Below are 13,529 nucleotides of genomic sequence, written 5' to 3' on the forward strand. Positions count from 1 at the left end.
ATGGTCGAGATGACATCCAAGGTTGGCGAAGATCAAACTGCAATCCAGCAAGCCGCGCCAAAGAAAGCGGCGCCCATTATCAAGTCTCTGTGCCTGGGGGGAGAGCCCTCCTTGAAGATAAGGCGATCCACAAAGTAAGTACTAGACTGTTATCCGAGTGCCGATTGTGACTTGATGTTGTCTTGTAGTGTGTCTTGAAAAACTTTTCTTTTTGCAGGAAATCCGCCAGCGTGGATATCGGAGGCCCGAGCCCGAAGTCTGTTACTGATGGCAGTGGCCGCTCAACCAAATACCCTGTCCCGAAACCTTAAATTCCGCCGCCACAGGAGCAGCGTGCACCAGAAATAGCTCCAAGTGTTGTATCCCTTGTCGCTGCACTTATGCATGATGTAATTGCATCACTTAATGTCGTTGTAGTGCCAGCCCCCGAGCTGCTAGTAGCCGAGCCCATCGCGGCGACTACCTCTGCTGTGATGGCTACATTGGTAGCCCCCGAGCTGGAGCCGGAGACCAAGACTGATGTGGCGACTACCTCTGGAGCTAAGGCTACACTTGTAGCCCCTGAGTCAGGAGTTGAAACTGAAACCACCAAAGCTCTCGAAGTATTGGCGTCCATCTCGCCTTCTGCAACAGGACCATCTTCTAGCTGAGGTGTGGCCTCCCTCTTGTCTTCGGAAGCTGGTCCATTAACTAGCCGAGCTCTGGTTCCTCTTGGTATGCCAATCTCGGAAGAGCACAAGGAGCCTTGGGTAGTTGAAGGGGTGAACTTGGAGGATATCCAGCTCCTGGCAGACCCACTGACCACCATAGAGATGGAGGCCATGATCATGGAGATGCATCACCGTGTAGGTGAATACACAGTGGTAAGCTTCTCCTCTGCGGTTATCTTTAACTTGAAATTGGTACTCGTTCCTTATACGAGTACTTGCTCTGTTTTGCTGAAATTGATCAAGCGCTCCCACTAGAAGTCCTGGATGATCCACGGTTATGGAGACACCATAATGCGGGCGCAAAGCTGCCGAGTACTGCAACCTTGTCAAGCAAGCCACGAAGGGGAAGGACCGCCTTCGGAAGTGCAACAAGGTGATGAAGCATTGATTGGAAGGTAACTTGTCACCTTCTGCTGGTCTTCGAGTACTAAGTTGCACTTCATGATTCTGAGTTGCTCTTTGTATTGTTCTTGTAGCGCTCATGAAAGAAAAAGAAGATCTCGAAGGCCACATCACGGACTGGCAGAACTCATATTACAGAGTGATGGAGCAACATGAAAAGTTGTCCGCTCTGTATGACACTCTGGAGCACCGGCTAGAGAAGGAGCGGAAGATGCGCACTGATGGAGAAGTTGACCTTTTAAGTGCTATGACATCCATCTGGGAGCATGAGGCTGACCTAGAGGCGACCAAGCTTTCTCTAAAAGAGCTGATAGAGGCTGCTAAGCCTATCGCTGACATGGTAGAGCCCCCGGTGGAAGGCGTGGAGCCCCGCCCACTGGTTGGACATACTCAAGGAGGTTCCCGTGAAGATAACCGACTACATCCAGAAGATGGCAGAATCCGTCTCCAAGCAGCTGTTGGTGATAGTGAAGTCCTTTTATCAGCAAGCAGACTTGTCTCCAGTTGCGGAGGGGATTGCCAAGACTGCTCTAATGAGCATTTTCAACAGTACCTGCAAGAGATGGCTCCCATTGCTAAGGAGGTAGCCGGTCAGATAGATCTTGAGTAGTTTGTATGTAAAAATGTGAAGTCATTCTAACATAACCATGTCATGAATGAAATGTAAATTATTATCACAAATTTCATTGCTTGTTGACTTGTTTGAATTCTTTGGTTTAGTGCATCTCGCAAACTACCCTGATAGTTGCTCGTGCGGTAGTCGTGAGTGTCTGTGCACAAGGCTACTCTTATGAGCCTCTTCAGATACACGATGCTGAGTACCTCTAGGATGCAACCCCTTTCTGCGGAGCTCAAGTACTTTGGTATCTGGGTAGTTGAACTCCTTAGGAGAGTAGGACTCTTCAGGACTTCGTCAGTTAGAGCCTACCTTTGCAACCTTTCTGGGTTATTCGGGTGTTGTGCTTCGAAGGTCTGGAACTACAGACTTGTTATTACAAGTTGCGACTAGACAAATTTGTCTAGATAGGAACTCGGGTAGTATAGATAACTCCCGGTATGCTAACAACTTCTTTTTTTAAAGAGGCCGTTGATGGACAGACTTGTCCAAGGAGCTGATTAGCTCATGATTCTGTGTGTAGGCTTGCCTTTGCAAGTAGCTGCTAGATAACTTCGTCCTACGAGTTTGAATAACTCAAAAAATATGTGTGCGGACTTGTTATTACAAGCTGCAAATTGGGTGATAGTACCCGGGGAGTTGCTTTTGCAAGCTGCAATGAAGCAGAGACTAGTTGTTTTACAACAAAAAATAACTCTACTTTATTAAATTGTAATTGTACAACTGAGGCTGATGGACAATTTACATGAATATGTAAACTATGGGTAGAATCAACATAGGTATTCAATGTTCCATGAGTTGTCGACTTCTTCACCAAAGAGAGTTTGTAGCCTATACGACCAAGGCCCAGTGACCTTGGAGACGATGAAAGGACCCTTCCATGGCCAATTTAGCTTGTGCAGCCCCTTGGTGTCTTGGATACACTTGAGCAACATATCACCTGTGCTGAACGAACATTCCTTGATGTTGCGATCATGATAGCAGCAGATTCCTTCAAGGTACCTTGCTGACGGGATGAGTGCTACACAACGGGCTTCTTCGAGGCTATCTAAGTCTAGACACCTTATTTCTTCAGTTGCGCCCTCCTCATACTGTTCGACTACTGGAGATTTTCACATGATGTCGGCGGGAAGGACAGCTTCTGATCCATAGACTAGGAAGTAGGGCGAGTACCCCGTAGGCTTGCACGGCTGGGTGCGAAGCCCCCAGAGGATGTTGGGTAGCTACTTGAGCCACTTGCCTCTTTTGGTACTTCCAATATCATGTAGTCTTTTCTTGACAGCCTCTAGTAACATCCCATGGTACTCAACCTGGCCGTTGGCCCGTGGATGAATGACAAAAACGTACCAGACGTCTATCCCGCTGTTCTCATAGTATTCCCAGAACTCGTGGTTGTTGAAATTTGAGCCCAGGTTTGTGATGATGCGATTAGGGAAACTGTAGCGATGGACAATTTCATCGAGGAAGTCAAGTACTCTGTCTGCCTTAGGGCAGGTCACTGGCTTCACCTCGATCCATTTGGTAAACTTGTCGATCGCCACGAGTACTCGGTTGAACCCTCCAGGCGCCATAGGTAATGGGCCAATCATATCTATCCCTCAGCATGCGAAGGGCCAAGAAGGTGGTATGGTAATCAATTTGTAGGCAGGGACGTGTTGTTACTTGGTGAAGAACTGACACCCTTGGCATCGGCAGACTAGTGCTTCGGCGTCAGCTCTCGCTGACGCCGAAGCACTAGTACTGAACGAATGTTCCTTGATGTTGCGATCATGATAGCAGCGGATTCCTTCAAGGTACCTTGCTGACGGGATGAGTGCTGCACAACGGGCTTTTTCGAGGCTATCTAAGTCTAGACACCTTATTTCTTCAGCTGCGCCCTCCTCATACTGTTCGACTACTGGAGATTTTCACATGATGTCGGTGGGAAGGACAGCTTCTGATCCATAGACTAGGAAGTAGGGCGAGTACCCCGTAGGCTTGCACGGCTGGGTGCGAAGCCCCCAGAGGATGTTGGGTAGCTACTTGAGCCACTTGCCTCTTTTGGTACTTCCAATATCATGTAGTCTTTTCTTGACAGCCTCTAGTAACATCCCATGGTACTCAACCTGGCCGTTGGCCCGTGGATGAATGACAAAAACGTACCAGACGTCTATCCCGCTGTTCTCATAGTATTCCCAGAACTCGTGGTTGTTGAAATTTGAGCCCAGGTTTGTGATGATGCGATTAGGGAAACTGTAGCGATGGACAATTTCATCGAGGAAGTCAAGTACTCTATCTGCCTTAGGGCAGGTCACTGGCTTCACCTCGATCCACTTGGTAAACTTGTCGATCGCCACGAGTACTCGGTTGAACCCTCCAGGCGCCATAGGTAATGGGCCAATCATATCTATCCCTCAGCATGCGAAGGGCCAAGAAGGTGGTATGGTAATCAATTTGTAGGCAGGGACGTGTTGTTGCTTGGTGAAGAATTGACACCCTTGGCATGGGCAGACTAGTGCTTCGGCGTCAGCGAGAGTTGTAGGCCAATAGAATCCGGCTCTGAAAGCTTTGCCCACGATCGTTCTCGAAGTTGTGTGGTTACCGCAAATGCCTTTGTGGATTTCCTCCAATATGTCCTTGCCATCTTATTGTGAAACACACTTCATGAGTACTCCTGATGACGTGCCCCGTCTGTAGAGCTTGTCTCCGACTAGAACATAGTTCTTGCCGCACCTAGAGACTTTCTCTGCTTTTGTCTTATCTAGAGGTAACTTGTGCTCTTTGATGTAGTCGATGAAGAGGTTTCTCCAGTCTATGTCGATCATTAGAATCTCCCGGTCTGGCGCATCGTGGCCTCGATTGGTGGTTTTTGAAGGTGCCAGCTTCGCGATGGATGGCTTGTGTAGTTCATGGATGAAGACCTCTGCTGGAACTTGAGCACGAGTAGATCCAAGCTTTGATAAGACGTCCACGGCTACGTTGTTGTCGCGAACCACATGATGGAACTCTAGACTAGAGAACTTGTTTTCTAGCTTGCGAACTTCAAGGTAGTACATATCCATGTTGTCCTTTTGGCCATCCAACTCGTCCTTGACTTGATTGGTTACCATGAGAGAGTCGTCGTAGACCAAAAATTGCCTGATTACCAGTGAGACTGCCAGGTGAAACCGATGCAGAAGTGCTTCATATTCAGCTTCATTGTTGGATACCTCTCAGAAGATCTGCAAGACATATTTAAGTTGTTCGCCTTTGGGAGAGATTAAGAGTACCCCTGCGCAGGAACCTTCAAGCTTGACTGATCTGTCGAAGTACATGACTCAATGCTCTGGGTGCTCTACTGGTGTTGGTACTTGATTTTTCCACCACTCTACCATTAAATCGACTAGTGCTTGTGATTTGATGGTAGTTCTTGATTTGAATTCTAGGGACAGAGCTCCGAGTTCTACTGCCCACTTGGAGATTCTTTCTGTTGCATCTCAATTGTGGAGGATTTCTCCCAAGGGGAAGTCTGTAACGACGGAGATATTGTGTTCCTGGAAGTAGTGTTGTAGCTTTTGCGAGGTGAGTAGTATTGTGTATAGCATTTTTTGAACTGGCGGGTACCTGGATTTGGAATCTGATAACACCTCATTGATGAAGTAGATGGGCTTTTGTACTTTGTATACATTGCCTGTTCTTGATGTTTCGACCATGATCGTCGTGCTGACGACATTAGTAGTCTCGGTGATATAGAGCAGCAAGTCTTCATTGGGATTAGGCATCGTGAGAATTGGTGGCTTCGATAGGAAGTCCTTTAACTGTTGAAGGGCTTGATCTACCTCCTCGGTCAACTAGAATTTATCTTGCCGCTTGAATAGTTTGAAAAAGGGTAAGTCTTGAGATGAATCTATTGAGAGCCGCCATACACCCTGTCAGCTTCTAGATGTCCTTGATGCACGATGGAGCGTGCAAATTTGTGATGGCAGCGATCTTCTCGGGGTTAGCCTCAATTCCTTGGTGACTGATGATGAAACCAAGTAATTTTTCGGAGGGAATACCGAACAAGCATTTTGTTGGGTTCAGCTTCCACCGGAACTCTTGCAAGCTTGTGCAAGTTTCTTCCAGATCTGCAATCAAGTCATCGGGATTTCTGATTTTTACGACCACGTCATCCACGTACGCCTCTACGTTGTGGTGTAGTTGTTTCTTGAAACACTCTTGGATGGCCCGTTGATAGGTGGCACCTACGTTCTTCAACCCGAAGAACATAGTAGTGTAGTAGAAAGCTCCATATGGGGTGATGAACACGATCTTGATTTGGTCTTCTTCCTTGAGGGTTATGTGGTGATACCCTGAGTAGCAATCAAGGAAACAGAGTAGAGCGCATCCAGCCATTGAGTCAATGACTTGATCAATCTTGGGAGCCTGAAGGGATCCTTTGGATAGTGCTTGTTGAGGTCCGTGTAGTCGACACACATCCTCCACTCATTGTTGTTCTTCTTTCGCACTAAGGCAGGATTGGCCAACCACTCTGGATGATAGACTTCCTTTATGAAGCCAGCCGCGAGTAGTTTGGCCAATTCTTTTTTGATTGCTTCTCTTCTGTCTTGGGCAAATCAGCCTAGTCATTGTCGCTTTGGCGTAGATTTAGGATCCACATTTAGTGAGTGCTCGATCAATTCCCTGAGCACCCCCGGTATGTCTGATGGCTTCCATACAAAGATGTCTCGGTTGGCCTGAAGGAAGCTGACGAGCGTGTCTTCCTATTTGGGGTCCAGCCCTGAACCAATCAGGGCTGTCTTGGAGCTATCGCCAGTCTCAAGGTCAATGTCTTTGATATTGACTTCACTTGCCGGTTTGACCTTGATTGCTCTCGATTTCTTCTCTGGAATCTCGAGTTCTGCCGGTGACAGTTTCTTGGAGGCGGCGAGGACTTGCATCATTGAATTTGGAACTTGAGTAGTCGCTGCCAGCTCTACGGCTTCTATGTTGCAGTCGTATGATCTTTTCATGTCTCCATGTAGGGAGAGTACTCCCTTGGGTCTTGGCATGTTGAGTACTAAGTACACGTAATGTGGGATGACCATGAATTTGACCAGTGCAGGTCTTCCAAGGATAGCGTGATACGAAGTCTCAAAATCAACTACCTCGAACCGGATATACTCTGTCCGGTAATGTTCTTTAGTCCCGAAGTTAACTGGCAAAACCACCTAACCAAGAGTATAGCCGCGTTGCCTAGGACAATCCCGTAAAATGGAGAGTTCATTGGGGTGATTATATCTGTAATGTCGAGTCCCATCTTCGTCAAAGTCTTGATGAAGAGTACGTTGAGGCTACTACCACCATCGATGAGGATTTTGGTGAGTCAAGAGCTTGCAACTACTAGGTCCAGGATGAGAGGATAGCGTCTTGGGTCGGAGAAATTAGTCCACTGATCCTTCTTGGAAAAGGTGATTGGCACCTTGGACCACTTGAGAAATGTAGGCGTTGCTGATTCAATGGACATAATCTCTCGGAGAGCTAGTTTCTAGGACCGCCTAGTAGCGGTACCCAATGTGCCACCGAAGATGACGTTGATGGTGTTGGACGGGTTCTGGAATTTTCCGTTGTCGTCATCGTCTTCATTTTCTTTGACCTTGCCCTTGCCCTTTGCTTCAAAAGGTTTTGGTAGATCTTTCATGACTCTGCGTAGACTATAACAATCCATCGCAGAGTGTTTAGAGTGTGGATGCCACGGGCACTGCTTTTTTAGGAGCTCTTTGAGTGGAGCCCTTTCTTGATTTTCACTGTCTTTTTTGGAAGTCTGGGACATTGCGCAACAGTATTTTCTGGCTTTCTCTTACGATTTTGACCACCCGAGTAGTTGCCTCGGTTGTCACTGTTAGGTTGATCATTGCGGTTCTTGTCGTTGCGTTGGCCATTACTTTGATTATTGTTGTTCTGGCCATTACGACTAGACTGGAACCTCTCGATCTCATTGTCTTTTTCATCCGCCCAAGCTTGTATCATGATCTTGAGAGATTTGATATCTTTAGAACATCTCCTGCCAAAATCTTGGTACATCCGGCGGTCATAGAGACCATTCTGGAAGCAATCTATAGCGTCCCGCTTCATGATGTCCACGATAGTGGCTTTCTTGTTAAAGAAATGGCGTAGATAGCTATGCAGGGTCTTGCCTTGTTGCTATTTGACTTGGGAAAAGTCGATCATGTTACCAGGACGCTGCAGTGCCCCTACAAAGTTGTTTGTGAACGCTGCCTTGAGATGACCCCACATCTCAATGGACTTCCTTTCTAGAGACTCGAGCCATGTAAGTGGCCCTACCTCCATGCAGATGGGGAAGTAGATGACATTGGTGTCGTCATTTACTCCCGTCGCATGTACTGACAACGAGTAGCACCGCAACCATTGGACTGGGTCCTGCTTGCCGTCGTACTTGGTGATACCCGGAGGTTTGAACCTGTCAAGTAGAACCGTCTTCCGTACACGTTTTGAGAAAGCAGAGAATCTGTCAGAATTTTCTTCGAGGTACACGACTTCTTGTTCTCGCTCGTGGTGGCACCCTTCAACGATTGTACGGGCGTCACGGCTGTTGTTGATCTTCTGACGGAAGTCACGTACTGGAGGTTCAGGCTCTAGGTGGGGCCCATGATGGCCACGGCCTCCCAAGTGTTCCACCCAACTACCCTCTACCCTATTTTGCCTTGGTCTATGGCTGCTGCCATGCTGGGATGAGGTGTGTCGAACCGAGTGGATCGGGCTTTGTTGATCGAGTTGCTCGTACGCGTGTTCCGCCAGCTGAACCAGTTGTCTGGTGTATTTGTTTTGTGGCATTGCCCGAGTAATCAGATCGATGGATGCGATGGTGGCGAGAGGAATATAGTGTTGACGTGTCTGAACTGCTTCAAACGCGTGATCCAAGTTCATGATGGGTAGGTCAACTGCAAGGCGGCGGCGACGATCTGCTCTTGCAGTGCTTTTTGCTCGCCGTTGATTCCTTTGAGCTTCAGTTTCTTCTCCTTCTACGTTGGTGGTGAGTTCATCCTGCGAGATGTTATCTGGGTGACATTCGTGTCACGGGTTCCTTTCTGGTGGCTCTTTACCTTCACCTTCTTGTGCAGCAACGATGGCGAGGAGTTCCCAATTCGAAGAAAAATTACCCGAACTTGATGTGATAACCTCTATGGAGCCATCTTCTTCATAGATGGGTGGCAGAGGGGTTCCCTCCTAGTACGGGAGGTTGTCAAGGTAGGTGACAAGGCGTGACTCGTCGTCCATGGTAAGAGCAGGTGGCTTCTTGTTGGGCCAGTAGACGAATCTGCCTTGTGGAGTAGATGTGATGACTAGGCCCTATTGTGGATTTGATAATGGAGTCTCCTCGTCCGAATCCGAGTAGTAGTCGAGGTCCTCAATCAAATCCGAGTTGAATTGTGATCTGGATAGGGTTTCTTGGTAGACAGCCCCTAAGTTTCGGAGTCCGAACGGGAATCGGCTTGTATCATAGACCGATTCGCACGATGGCTTAAGCGCCAGCTCATAGGAACCAATCTAACTAGCGGAAGAAGTTGAGTTGTACTCAGACTCATCCCCCGAGCTCCGGAATAGGTCAAACATTTCGTTGAATTTTTCAACGAAATCCTCCAAAGCTTGGCGATGAAGGTTGACATCATACTACTTCTCCTCCGGGGCCGACACGATGTGGCAGTGGAAGTTTCCAGCGTCATCTACGATGCAAACCTAAGAGCCGAAGATGGATGTCGCGCCCGCTTCGAACGCGACGGTGGGCTTGATGATGACTTGAGCCATCGAGTTCGCCAACGGATCTTTAGCGAGATCCCCTACCTAGCGCACTAGCTGTCGGTGTTTAGACCCAGCAACCTACCGAGGGGGTACCCGAGGTAGTATTTTATGTGTGGGGCTCGTCGAGATTAGGAACTCGAAGGTGAACTTGAACACACAATTAGATAGGTTCGGGCCGCTTATGTTGCGTAATACCCTATGTCCTGTGTGTTGGTGTGGATTGTATTGATTGAACTTGTTTAGAGGGGTCCCTGTCTCACCTTATATTGCCGAGGGTAGGGTTACAGGTCGGTTGTTAGTCGGATTCAACTAGATAGTCCTACTCTAACTGCTACGAGTAGTTTCCTAATCCTCGACTAGTTCTTGTCCTCCACGCATACCACACCGTTCTGCGCCGTAGTCTCTATGTCTGATACGTCTCGGTATACAGCCCTGTATCTAGGATTGTCCAAACCTTCTGGTGAGCCTATAGATGTATGGATGACAGGGCGGCGGGGGAGCAGCGTGCGAGGCCAGAGCAAAGTTGGGCGGCGAGGAAGCGGTGCGTAGGAGTCGGAACGACACGGCGAGGGGGTGGCACCATGGGCCGAAGCAGTCAGCGCAGCCGGAGCAGGTTAGCGAGGGGGCTGCGGCGTTGTGACATGGGAGCGTCGCGCCGAGGTCGGTAGAGCGGCAGGTCAACGAGAGGGCCCCTGCTCAGATAAGGATGGTGATAGGAAGAAATACAGGAGGGTTGGTGATGAGAGAAGGCCAGTAAAAAAACAAAGATTCGATGGAAAAGGACGCGGTGAAAAAAAAGAAAAAGAGGGTACCTATGTAAATAAAAAGAAAGTGTTAATTTATAATTATATTTATTAATCTTTTTATTAATTTTTTTTAATTTTATTATGAAATCTCATTTGGACATTTGACACAGCCACACAGCTAAGGGTATATAGGACATTTGACCTCTTACATCTATCCTTAAAAATACTACATCTGTCCCTAGAAATACAGGAGAAATCATTTTGCCCAACATTTTTCAGAACTGATTCAGCTTCACCGGAGAAGTCGCTTCATCAGAGAAGCCACAACCGGAGCTGTTTCAACCACAGCCACAGCCTTGCCAAACGAAACCTAAGTTAGCATTTATGACATAGAACCCAGTGAAATTGACCAAAAGAGAATTTTCGGAGCAATCACGACACGAAAGGTTTGTAGTATAGTGAAACTCCCTTCGTCAGGGGAAAAAAGAAACACGTTCCGTCGTCTCTGTGGCTGCTCTCGCACCGGGAAATTATATGTATAAATATAGTTTCCATGTCGGCCTTAAGTCCTTAATGGTTGGCTGAATCCGACCGGTTACATAGACGCAGACGCAGCTAATAAACTACTCCCTCCGTTCCAAATTATAGGTCGTTTTGGTTTTTATAGATACATAGATATTATTATGCATCTAGACATAGGGTATATCTAAATGCATAACAAAGTTTATGAATCTAATAAAGTCAAAACGATCTATAATTTGAAACGGAGGGAGTACGAGACAGAAGGCAGAGCCACTTGTACTTAGCACACACACATGTTTCCAGATGCAACTGCTTCTTCCAACTGTTTATTACTCATAAATCGTCCGGAGCATGTACTACATACTGTACAATATATTATCAACCAGAGAATCAGGCAAGTCAAATCCCTCGCCTTCATGCAGTTGTCTCCCACATGCCCATGCCCACGCAGAGCAAAAACGCGCATGTATACACGCGGTTGGAACACCCAGTGCTATACAGCATGCACGTATAGCAGTTTAATCTCGCTCTTTGGAAAACAAGTAGCTTAATTGCGATCTGAGCGAACTGACTGTTTGAGCTGCAGCTCTTGAGTTTTCGCAAAGCTGTTGTTAGCTTTTTTCTGAAAAATTAACACTAACTTTTAGAAAAATGAGTTTAGCTTTCTGAACTCAAAAAACTATAAAAATCTTATAAAACTAAGCTTTCCAACTTTCCATATAAACTTAATTTTTTTAGGCTTCCAGCTTCCAGCTTTCCGAAGCTTCACGAGAAGTTCGTTGTTTGTTGAAGTTTCTATTTTTTCACACTACAAGCTATCAAACAAATAGGCCCTAAGTGGTGGACGCCAACTTGAGCTGTGCTGATGAATACTAACGAAAAGGTAGCGGGTCATCAAGCAAGTAGTGTCAACACGCAGATGGAGTTTGTTGAAAAATAACGCGTAGGTGGAGTGACTAATGGAACTGTAGCTAGCTAGTAAACCACGCAAAGAGTATATAGGATGGGTAGATTTTATTTGGACGGTAAGGAACCGTTAGTTTGCTAGCTGCTGCTTGCTCACGCACCGTCACACGGACGGCGTCGCGAACGCTAGCTAGCTGTCATTACAAGGGTGGCGTCAACCGTCGCTATAGCGCCCTAAGGTCCTGTTGCATCGATTCTATGATGGATCCTGCATGAGCTTTGTTAAATAGTTTTTTAGAGAGAAGTGATTCTCTATTGATTCAGTAGAGTGATTCTCTGAAATGAACTAAGAGGTTGGGAGTTAAAAAAATTAGCTTCCTAATTCTGTGAAGCTATTTTTTATCTTGATTTTAAGAGTTTATGCTAGAGAATCAAAGAGCCACAGAATCACTTCTCCTAAAGAATCAGAATCAGATGGAACTCTACCAAACAGGCCCTAACTTTTGCTGCTCGCGGAAATCAAGATACCAAAATACATGTATAGACACACATGTTGTAACAGTACTGTATGGTTTACCGGTCTTAAAAGGAAGTTTTATAGAAGTTTTATGTCATATTATCAATTTTTCTGACTTGACAAAGTAGTTATGAGAGAAAATAGAGGAGTTTCATCGTACGAGACATGTCGCTGAGTTCTTAGGGGGTGTTTGGTTCCCTTTGCTTATTTTTAGCACGTGACACATCAAATGTTTAGATACTAATTAGGAGTATTAAACGTAGACTATTTACAAAACCCATTATATAAGTGGAGGCTAAACAGCGAGACGAATCTATTAAGACTAATTAAGCCTAATTAATCCATCATTAGCAAATATTTATTGTAGCAACATATTATCAAATCATGAACTAATTAGGCTTAATAGATTCGTATCGCCGTTTAGCCTCCACTTATATAATGGGTTTTGTAAATAGTCTACGTTTAATACTTCTAATTAGTATCTAAACATTTGATGTGACGGGTGCTAAAAATAAGCAGGGAAACCAAACCAAGCCTTAATCTTGATGATTGGCCTTAGTTCGTGTATATCCCACGAATCAAAAAGTCATTCGCGGCTTTTGTCCACGTTACCCTGATCGGTTGACCCAGCATGGTAAATTTAAATAAAGAAGGGCCCACCGGGCAGAATCCTACCTTTTGTCGATGACGTACAGGATGGTCTAGATACACTCCACTAAACTTTAGCACTTGTCACATCAGATGTTTGGATGCTAATTAGAAATATTAAACGTAGACTAATTATAAAACTAATTGTACAGATGGAGTCTAATTCGTAAGATGAATCTATTAAGCCTAATTAGTCCATAATTTGACAAGTGGTGCTACAGTAACCATTTGCTAATGATAAATTAAATAGGCTTAATAGATTCATCTTGCGAATTAGCACAGGGTTCTGCAATTAGTTTTATAATTAGCTCATGTTTAGTCCTCCTAATTAGAATCTGAACATCCGATATGACACTGCTAGTTTAGTATAGATGGTCAGCTCCCGTCACTTACTCCAGCTAACTACTAGCTACTCCCAGAGTCCAGCGCGCGCGCACGAACCAAGACGAGGGAGACTCGAATTGACCGGCAGCGGATGGGAACGCGGTTGCCCTTTCCACTTCTGTTATGGCCTGCCTGCTGCATGGTAGAGGAGTACGAGAAGAGGATATACGGAGACAAAAGAGCATTCAGCGTGCAAGGGAAGAGCCATCGCCGTCCCTCGTCAGCGGCGGCGGCTTCCGCGAAGGCGTCGTGCAGGGAAGGATGATGCGGTGGTGGTGGTGGTGGTGGAATGGATCCAGCTCCAGCCTGCAAGGCTGCAA

This window comes from Setaria viridis, chromosome 3, assembly GCF_005286985.2.
Source record: "Setaria viridis chromosome 3, Setaria_viridis_v4.0, whole genome shotgun sequence".
NCBI classification, from domain to species: domain Eukaryota; kingdom Viridiplantae; phylum Streptophyta; class Magnoliopsida; order Poales; family Poaceae; genus Setaria; species Setaria viridis.